Here is a 10,782-nt window from a genome sequence, read left to right as displayed (position 1 = left end):
AAGTTCTCAGGTGACACTGTGGTGCTGGTGTTGGGTCTGCACTTTGAGAAACACTGCTTTAGACATGTCTCTTAGATATTAGTTCAGATCTTCTTCTAACTCAATTTCTTTATGATAACCCTTAAAATGCCTGGAACATAAATCTGACCAATCTTATTCCTTGGGGTCACATAAGATATTGGTATTTATCCCAAAAGATAGACACCAATATGCTCGGCAAATAGAACAGCTTTTTTTTTTCTTCAGTACTGAGGATTGAACACAGGAGCTCTCTACCACTGAGTTACATTCCTAACCCAGTCCTTTAAAATATACATATTTTATAAATATATATATATATATATATATATATATATATATTTTTTTTTTTTTTTTTTGAGACAGCATCTCACTAAGTTGCTCATGCTGACCTTGAACTTGTGATGCTCCTGCCTCTGCCTCCTCAGTAGCTGGGATTACAGGTGTGTGCAACTGTGCCTGGAAAAAATGCCTACTCTACTCTACATAAGAACAATACAGCAAGTTAGAGGAACTCTTATCAGTTCCCAAGCTAACAGAATTAAGCCACATTCTGCAGGAAGAATTTGAGATCATGTTGACCATGTGGCACCTTCTACACCTTGGGGTGGGGTTTATCAGTGTCCTGGAGGGAGCTTGAGTTTCCAGGTCAGAGATGGTTAGAGTTAAAGCTCCATCACATTCAGACAACTTTATTTTTCTTTCTTTCTTTTTCTTCTTCTTCTTCTTCTTCTTTTTTTTTTTTTTGTAGATGCACACAATAGCTTCATTTATTTTATTTATTTATTTTTGTATGGTGCTGAGGATCAAACCCAGTACCTCACACATGCTAGGCAAGTGCTCTACCACTGAGCTACCACCCCAGCTCCTCAGACAACATTTGATTACATCCACAGGCTGGATCTCAAAATTTTAACTGCTGGTGAACTCAGTGAGCAAAGATTTCATAGTTGGGACCATATTTTATCATCAAGGCTGTGAAATTAACAAAATATCTCATCACCCTGTTTTAATAACTCTCCTTTACCCTATATAATTTCTCAAGTTAATGGGTTTTTTTGGAATTCAGTCATATTGAATAATTGCCTTAGTGGCTGGCAGTATTATTGGCTATTAAAACTTTTAAGCTTTTAGTTGAGAATCTCTTCTTCATACAACCTAGGCTGAGACTCCTGTGCTGTGCATTTGCTTGGGCTTTACTTGGCAGGGGAGAGGGGATTGTTCATGAATCATCTATGAGAATTTGTAATTTTATGGTTTTAATTTTGATGTCAATTAAAAAAAAAGAAATGTAAGTATATTCTAGGTCATCTGGCTGATCCCCTAGCTAAATTTTGAAATCATAGTTCAATGCCCATGTATGCCTGTTTACAACAGTTGTATTAGGGCCAGGCATTCTTGAGAAACTGTCATGCCTTTATGAGAAAAGAACAGAAGTCACTTGCTGGGTAATGACCCACTGGTGCCAAGTGAGGTCACAAACACAGAGTGTGGATCTGATCCTGTAGGTCCTTGGATGACATACCATTGAAGGGTTCAACAAAGGTAGAGGTAGTGAAGCTGGAGAGAGGAAGAAATGCTTAGCTTGTTAAATCAATATGACTTGGTGATGGTTTGTCTCTTGTGGCAAGAATGGTAGGTGGTGAGGGCTACCAGTCTGCTAGTCAGGGATGAAGCTCATGTTTCTTAAAATTGAGCAACAAATATATTTCCCCTAAAGGAAAAAAAAATTCTGGTATTAATTGAATTCATTACATAATAACGTTACTTAAATATGTATATACCCAAAATTAGGTATAATTTTCTTTTATTCATCTTATAAAACTAAGATGTATTTACAAGTTAAATATAAACTAAAACCCAGTTAATTCTAAATTAACAACTTTAATTTAATATGACAAATGGTACTGTGTTGTTAAAACTGAATCACTATTTGCAAACTAAATATAGCACAGGTTGCTACAGTTCAGGATGTTTTGAGTTAGGATAGAGAAACATGGTGGAAGAATTGTCAGTACACAGCTCGTGAACAAACCAAAAATTTTTAAAGAAGAGGCCCACATTTCTCAGGTTGGAGAGACTTGTTTCGAGACTCAGTTCAAGGTTACTTCATTTGAAAATCTCCTCTGACAAACCCAGCTTGTTTAGTTGTCACTCTTCTGGGATCTGTTCAGAGTTCTGTCATGTAATGCATTTCGTAATATCATGACTCATGTATTTCTCTATCCTTGAAAGCAACTTTTAAAAAATGCCCTCAGAGACTGAAATGGTATTAGAAATGCAGCAGAGAAACAGAAAAGTTTAGTTGGTTCAATGAAAACTTGATGTAGACATTCTGGGCTCTTTTTTTTTTTTTCCTTAAAGATTGATTAAGCTAAATTTAAAAAAGGCATGAGGGTGTATTAGTCAGAGGTCAATCTGAAAAGACTCATTATGAGTGTCGCAGGATAAGGGATTCTTGTGGGAATTAGATCTTACACAATTGAGAAGGAGCTGGGAAGGGAAGGTCCAGGAGGGGGCCAGGTGATCAGAGACAGGGTCTCCAGACAGGAACGGAGAAGCCTTGTCCAAGGACGGTGAGCCTCCTAGGAAGGGAAGTTGTCTGGCTACCACCTGGTTATGGGTGTAGGGCTGCTGTTGGTCAGTGGTTGGAAAGAAGAGATGGGAGAAGACCCCTTTTGGAACATAGGAGAGCAAGGACAAGCTGGAGCTGGCTGGGCACCTTTGCTGCATTTCTAATGACAAACTTTCAGAGCAGTGACTGTTCTTTCACTTTTGCCTTCTATATCTCACACAAGATCCTCTTGGTCAATCAAATCCATAACTGTAGAAGGGAGACAATTGTAGGAAAGACCTTTAGGGAAGTCTTGATTTCTATCCCTGCTCATGCTCTCGGATTCATCAGAACAAAACTGCATTGGCACTGAAACTAGGAAATAGTGCTAAGCATAAGCAATGCACTTTGGGGAATTTCAGCCAGATAAAATACAATTCGAAATCAAGTGGCGAAATTTGCAACAAATTAGCCAGTACTCAATTGCCTGTTTGAAAGATAAATGCAGTGTCATAGAATTTCTCCAAAATCTTCTAATGTTCCTGTTCAGCAACTCTTTAATTTTTTCCCCTTTACCACTGAGCTACACACCCAAGTCATTTATTTATTTATTTATTTATTTATTTATTTATTTATTTATTTATTTTTTAAGAGACGGGGTCTCACTAAGTTGCTGAGGGTTGGCCTTGAACTTTCAATTCTCTTGCCTCAGCCTCCCAAGTCACTGGGACTACAGGCATGCGCCACCATGCCTGCCCATTGATTCTTTGAGTCAGAGCCCCAGGGTTTCAGAATCTCTTGGAGGAATTTTTCAAGATGCATATATATCTTGAGAGTTTTTTGATAAGTATACTTTTTTTCTTATGAGATGCACAGCCCTCCTTCAAGCTGCTCAAGGCTGGACCACAGGTGGTTTTTGTGAGTCTCTCAGTGGAAATACCTCTTCCCTTTAGAAATCTGGATGTGGCCTTTGTAGGCTATGCATGCCTGGAAAGGAAAGTGTACAGACTTTCTTGCCGTTCTCTGCCAACCTGACAGCTTCTTTATTCTTCAGTGGGTGGGAGTGGACAGCCAACCTGGGGTGATGGGCAAAGGGTCTAGACCCACTACTTATTTTCCATGGGAACTTGAGCAAGTTGTATTTTCTTTTAGCATGGGGGAATTAATTAATTCTTAACTAGCAGAGTTTTTGTGAAATAAATAGGAAGTATAATCAACTCTTAATGTGGAAGATGGTACAGAGTAAACCATTAATAAATAAAATGACAGCTGGGAATGGTGGCACATGCCTGTAATCCCAGCAGCTCGGGAGGCAGAGGCAGGAGGATCACGAGTTCAAAGCCAGCCTCAGCAAAATCAAGGTGCTAAGCAACTCAGTGAGACCCTGTCTATAAATAATATGCAAAATAGGGCTAAGGATGTGACTCAGTGGTCAAGTGCCTCTGAGTTCAATCCCCGGTACCAAAATAAAAAAGTAATATTAAAAAAATAAAATAAATAAAATTACAGCTTATAACCAATGAAGGTGATGTCATAAACCCATTCTCATGACACATTTATGTGCATGTATTCATATAAATATATGAAGGAAAATATTTGTTTAGTGGATTTGAGTTGTTTTGCATGTTCAGGAATTGTTAGCATCTGTAGTAGGGAGTTGCTTAGGTGTATTCATTCACTATAGAACTTGTTCAAAGAATTTTAACTAATTTATTAGAATCCTGGTATGCCAGTAAACAAAGAGAGTTTACTGATATATGATCTTTGAATTTCTGACTTGTGATTCTGAAATGGAATCTGGGGGAGTTCTGTGGCTCAGTCCTGACTGATTTTACGACCGAGACCCACTGCCTGCCTTGGTATTGTTTGAGTTGAATTTGCTTTGTGAATACATCTGCCTCCAGCCAACTTTTTTTTCTTTTTGCTGAGCCTTCATATGGGTGCCAGTATAATTTTATAAGAACTGCAGAAAATCAAAGAGAGCTTACTGAATTCAAGTGTCCACTATAATTTCTTGCAAATATAGTAGTTGTGGCCATGGAATTAATTAAATACAGAACCTAAAACAAACAAAACAAAAAGAAGGGCAGAAGAAGCAAAGCCAGGGAAGAAGACAGATGTTCTGTCGCTAGTTGAGGAGTCATTAGACCCTAGGTATTGAGATTCTCATTTTGTCCTTTACATGAGGTCCATTTGTCTTCTGAGTTCTAGCCTCATTGATATTTGGAGTTCTTAAAATTATGTTTTAATATTGTTGAATTGTTGAAATGTTATTGAAATCATTTTGACTAAGTTATAGAGCTTTAGTCCCTAAATCTTTTAAATTTGCCTACTGATGTGCTCTTAAATTCTTTTATATATGCAGAATTATTACAAAATCATAAGACCCAAAAGAAAGATGTGTTAAAACAATTAGTTTTTTAAAATAAGGAGTTTCCTTTAAAACTTTTATTGGAAAGGGTACATTTAGCTCTTGCTAGCTTTAGGTTACAAATTCTAGAATACTTCACTTATTTTCTAGTTCTCTACCACCCAGCTTTTTTCCTTAGCATGGTCAAGAAAACTGAAGGAATAATTTGCCTATGTAAGAATGATATTGGTTGTCTGTTGTATAATAAATACTCTAGCTTTTGCTTTAGTTGCTGAATTTTTCCAAATATATTCTCTATTGCTGTGATATTGAAATAGCTGAAAACTTTCTTTTTTTTTTTTTTTGGTGATGCTGGGGATTGAACCACCTTGTGCGTGTTAGGCAAGCACTCTACCAACTGAGCTATATCCCCATCTCCAAACTTATCTTTATTGAAATATTTAACACAGGTACAGACAACTGCATGAAACAAATGTATAACATGATGATTATTATTCATTAAATACCCTTATAACCATGTTAAAAATTTTTTAAAGTGAATTATAGTGGACACTCATGTATTGCTAAGGGAAGGTAAACTGTAGTCTTCTTGGAGGGGTATTTGACAACTTAAAATTCTCATGTATACTTTAATTTAGGAATTTCACTTCTAGGAATTTATACTAGAAAATACACAAATGCATAAAGATGTACATACAAGAACATTTATTGCAACATCTATTCATTCAGCCAGTATTTTCTAGCATGCCCACTATGTTCCACTGTTCTGGGTTCTGGAAATACTGTGAAGAACGAGACAAAAAAGATCTCATGGAGTTTAGATTTTAGCAGAACAGACAATAAACAAGTGAACTTGAAGCAACTAGTAGTGATAAATATCAAAAAAATAAAATAGAGGGGAAAACTTGAAAGTATCTGGATTAGGGGACAGGTACTTCATATTTGCTCAGGAAAGAGCTTTCCAAGGAAGTACAGGTATGTGGATGCTTGAAGGAGAGAAAGGGGTCAATCTTGTGAGGATCAGGGACAAAGCCCTATAGAGGGTGGGCATGCTACAGAGACACCGGTGGAAAGAGTAGCAAGGAGGCCCCTGCAGCTGAACACAGTGAGCTGGGGGAGTTGGTGTGTAATAAAGGTAGAGATGGAGTGAAGTCCAGATCACAAGGGTCAGGGTAAGGATTTTTCGTGTAATTTAAAATGTGACAGGAGCGGGGTGCAGTGCCACATGCCTGTGTCCTCAGCAATTTAGGAGACCAAGGCGGGAAGATCACAAGTTCAAGGCCAGTCTCAGCAATTTAGTGAAACTCTGTCTCAAAGAAAATAAAAGAAGGTTGGGGATGCAGCTCAGTGATAGAGTGCTTGCCTAGGACGTCCAAGGCCCTGGACTCAAGCCGCAGTGTAGGGGTGTAGCGGGGTAGTGATAGGAAACGCCTGGAGTAGTTGGGGGAGGGAGTGGGAAAAGAATATTTGGAAATATTTCAAAGCTTCAAGACTAGTTCAAAGAAATTGGGCCGGGGTTGTGGCTCAGTGGTAGAGTGCTTGTCTGGCACGTGTGAGGCACTGAGTTCAATCCTCAGCACCACATTAAAAATAAATAAAATAAAGGTTAAAAAAAAGTTCAAAGAAATAATCTGTACCTTTATCCAGACCTAACCATTTTTAAGACCTTTTGCCACATTTGCATTTCCATCCTCTCTTTCTATATATGTATATCTGTCTAAATGTGTAAGCGTGTATTCCCTAAGAACACAGATACTCTCTTGTTCAGCCGCAGGAAGTTTAGCACCGCAGCATTGGCAGGCCTTTTCCATCCTACCCCACTTTTGAGGAGCACACTCTGCTCCTCAGTGTCCTTCCTAGAGTACATGTCACTCCTCCCTCTCGGTACTGGATCCAGTCTAGGGTTGCATGTGGCATTTAGTTGTCATGACTTTTGAGTCCCCTTTACAGGAATGTTATAAAAGTGTCCTTAGCCTTTCTTTGCCTTTTATGATATCGTCAACTTTGGAAAAAATAGGTCAGTTAATTTGGAAAATAGTCTTCACTTCACTTTGTCTGCTCTTTCCTCATGATTAGATTCACATTGTTGTTTAATAGTTGGAATGAAGAGCTCCTTCAGTTGAAATAAAAATTAAAAATTTAGGGTGAGAGAAGAATGGAGGAACTTTAGATTATATAGAGGGAAATGAGAGGGGGGGAATAAAAATGGTGGAATGAGACAGACATCATTATCCTATATGTACGACTACACGAATAGTATGAATCTACATTGTGCACAACCATAGAAACGAAATGATGTACCCCATTTGTGTACAATGAATCAAAATGCAGTCTGTAAAAAATAAGAAAATTAAAAATTTAAATTATTATCATAAATTTTACTGCTCATATTTACATTGTACATTGTCAGTTTAAAATGCAAATATAGAAGCATTTAAACTCATGCAGAATAATCTAGAAATACATAATTAGTATGCTTTAGCTCATCCATGCATATACATTTCATTCTTAGGAGAATGTTGGAAACTCTGTACCATTGTACCACTAACTCATGTGTTTTTATTTTGTTTTTTTCATATACTCACATTCTACTTTTGGCTTACTGAAGAGTAAGGAAAGACTAAGAGCAAAAGGACAGATCTTTCCCTTTCCTTCTATGTCACCATTTTCAGTGTAAATGGTTGACTAACACGAAGTTGCACTCATAAGAAAAGATATGATAGATTTCCTTGGTTGTTCTTGTTCTTATTTTTTTAATTGATACATAAAAACAAGAATTATACTTTTAATGGGGTGTCGTGTAATGTTTGGATACATGTGCACAGTGGGTAATGTTTAAATTGGTTTAAACATTTATCTTCTCAAATATTTATCATTTCTTCCTTTCTTTTTTTAACATACCACAATTTTTATTGCAATGTGGCCATTTTTGAGAGGGTGGGGAGTTTGGTCTCAAAAACAATGTTCCGTTTAAGGCTCTTTTAAACAGAAATTGCCATCATGACTGATATTCAAAATATCTCTAGTATTGGAAGACTCACATGGTAAACATAAAACACCCACATGTATTCAGTAGTGTACACTCAATGGAGAGGTGTTGATAACAGCTATTTCTTTTTAGAAGATATGCAGATAATAGGTAATGAACCATCTGACCAGTGGATAATACTTTCAAGGCATTCAATCTGCTTACCCTTTGCAGTATTCTAGACTATTCACATTGACAATCACATTCATTGTAGGGCTTGCTGCAAGGGAGGCATATAACCAGTTGTTTTGGCTAAAATAAGATAGGAAGGCATTCCTTGGATTCTACATAAAAGTAACCATATTAGAGTCTAATGGCAATCACTGACAGGCTGCTTAAATGAATGATATCTCCTTCATTCACTATGTTGGAAGGGCCCAGTGGAAAGGGGAAAAAAACAAACAAACAAAAAAAAACAACACCTAATGCTATTCCAATGGACTGAGCTGGAGAAATGAAACTCCCTTAAGATCCAGATGGCACTTGATGGTCACATTATAACGGTTTTCCTTCAAGTGAAACTATTACATTGCCTCCTAATTTCTCTCCAGGTGTCAACTGGTCCTTAATATCATCCAAGCCATTTACTTGCCACTCGTGTTTAATACCTGAAAAGAAAGACATTCCATTACCTTATTATACTTAGAAAAGAGTAATTTCTCTACACAAAATAGTCAATGTTTGTAAATTTCTTTTTAATGGCATCTTTAGAGCTAGCATAAATCATCTTGCTTTTTAAAGGTGCACTTTCAGGAGCCCAGAATATAAATACTAGGTCTTCTTTCTTAGACTCTTTTGTTTTGTATGTGGCATCGTACAAAGCATATCGGCAATCATTCAGAGGTAGCAACTTCACAAAAGATGTGTAGGGGTCCTCTACAGTATCACCAATGTCACCCACCAAGATCTGCTTTGCTTCCTCTACAATTATTGGTCTTTCGTCGTTGCTTAAACAGAAGAGAACTGCTTTCTTTTTTTGATCTCTTCTTGTGTAGATTTCCTTACTTTCGTATCATTAAAAATGTTGACGACTTCATCATTCACTGTAACTCCAGATGCCATAGTACCAGTGGCTGTGATCTGCGGCAGCAGCTCTGGCTCTGTGGATCTGGGAGGAGAAGGATGGGCAGGCAGGCGGGCAGGCAGGCAGGAAGCTGCAAGTGCTATTTAATCGTTTCTTTTTGGGGAAAACTTTCGAAATTTTTCTTCTAGCTTTTTGAAATATACAGTACACTGTCATGTATAGTCACCCTATTGTGCAACAGCACACCAGCTTCTGACTCCTGTCCAACTGTAACTTAGTGACCACGGATAGGCCTTTGCTCATCTACTTCCTCCAACCGCTGGTACCTACTGTTCTACTCTCCAGGCTCTATTAGAGTTGGAGATCAACTTTTAAAATTCTACGTGAGGGATCTTGTTTTTAGAATGCCACTTTCTTCTTCTTGTGTGGAGGTATTCTGGTTCAAATATGTATGGCATTTTGGGCCTGTTCAGGGGCAGAGCGTGTTTACCTTGTACTTGGTTTGAGGCTTACTGAGCACCTATGTGCTGCAGTTCTGTGCTCAAGGGACAATGGGCACACCAACAGACCCCCAGATTGTGTGTGTCTCCTCTGCTTCCATTCATGCTCCATTGTCCCATAGAATTTCACCTAAAATATCCAAGTTCATAGATTAAATTATGAAGAATTTCCAGTCGGGTGCCGTAGCTCACGCCTGTAATCCCAGCAGCTGGGGAGGCTGAGGCAGGAGGATTGCCAAGTTCAAAGCCAACCTCAGCAACCTAGCGAGGCCCTAAGCAACTTAGCAAGACCATGTCTTAAAATAAAAAATAAATAGGGCTGGGGATGTGACTAAGTGGCTAAGTGCCCCTGCCTCTCTCCCTTATTTACTTATCAGGTTTTACATTTGTTTATTATTAATATAGACTCATGGATTTCTATTTTTGTCAATGGGCTATCATACATCTGTATCCTTATTTTGATAATCAAATAGATTTATTTAGTGGTAGCCTATTCAAACTGATTTTTGTGTTCTTTTGAAATGCTGTCCTCTTTTATTTTTTAAACATACCATGTAAGGCTCATCTCATACCTTTTATCCCCACATCTGAAATCAGTCTTTTCTCAAAGGGATACTTGCTTCTTTTAGTGAGGAAAGGTGTTTAGAAACCATGACCTGGGGGTAGGTTTGTTTGTTGTTTCTAGGCCCTTTTGCAAGAGAAAACTAGAGGGAAAATTAAAAAAAAAAAAATAGAGGGGCTGGGGTTGTGGCTCAACCCCACAAATGCTTGCCTAATATGTGTGAGGCACTGGGTTTGATTCTCAGCACCACATATAAATAAATAAAATAAAGGTCCATTGAAAACTAAAAAAAATAATAAAAAAAATAGAAACCATGAGATTATGTCAATACTTATAATTCCCAACTCCCTTGGGGTCTTCTTTGCCTATTTCTTCTGGCATTTGTTTCTCTCCTTTTACAGTAAGGACCTGCTTCCCAATGACACCACACATTACCCTACCTTATATTCTACAGCCAAACCATAATGAGTTACAAGAGTTCAAGATTTATTACTTGTTCATACTGTAGTGGTGTGACCACATCAATATTCACAGTAGCTCAATTCACAATATCTAAGCCATAGAACCAAACTCGGTGCCCTTCAACAGATGAATGAATAAAGAAAATGTGGTATATATATACAATGGAATATTAATCAGCTATAAAGAAGAATGAAATTATGGCATTTGCCAGTAAATGGATGGAACTGGAGAATATCATGCTGAGTGAAATCATTCCAAGAAAC

General features: G+C 37.7%; 1 pseudogene; it reads right to left on the bottom strand.

The window, feature by feature from the left end:
• Positions 1–8,466: 8,466 nt before the first annotated feature.
• On the bottom strand, positions 8,467–9,033 carry LOC124977947 (cofilin-2-like; annotated as a pseudogene).
• Positions 9,034–10,782: the final 1,749 nt, after the last annotated feature.

This window comes from Sciurus carolinensis, chromosome 2 (genome assembly GCF_902686445.1).
Source record: "Sciurus carolinensis chromosome 2, mSciCar1.2, whole genome shotgun sequence".
In the NCBI taxonomy this organism is placed as follows: domain Eukaryota; kingdom Metazoa; phylum Chordata; class Mammalia; order Rodentia; family Sciuridae; genus Sciurus; species Sciurus carolinensis.
The sequence above is the reverse complement of the archived record's forward strand: the minus strand, read 5'-3'. Positions and strand labels throughout refer to the sequence as shown.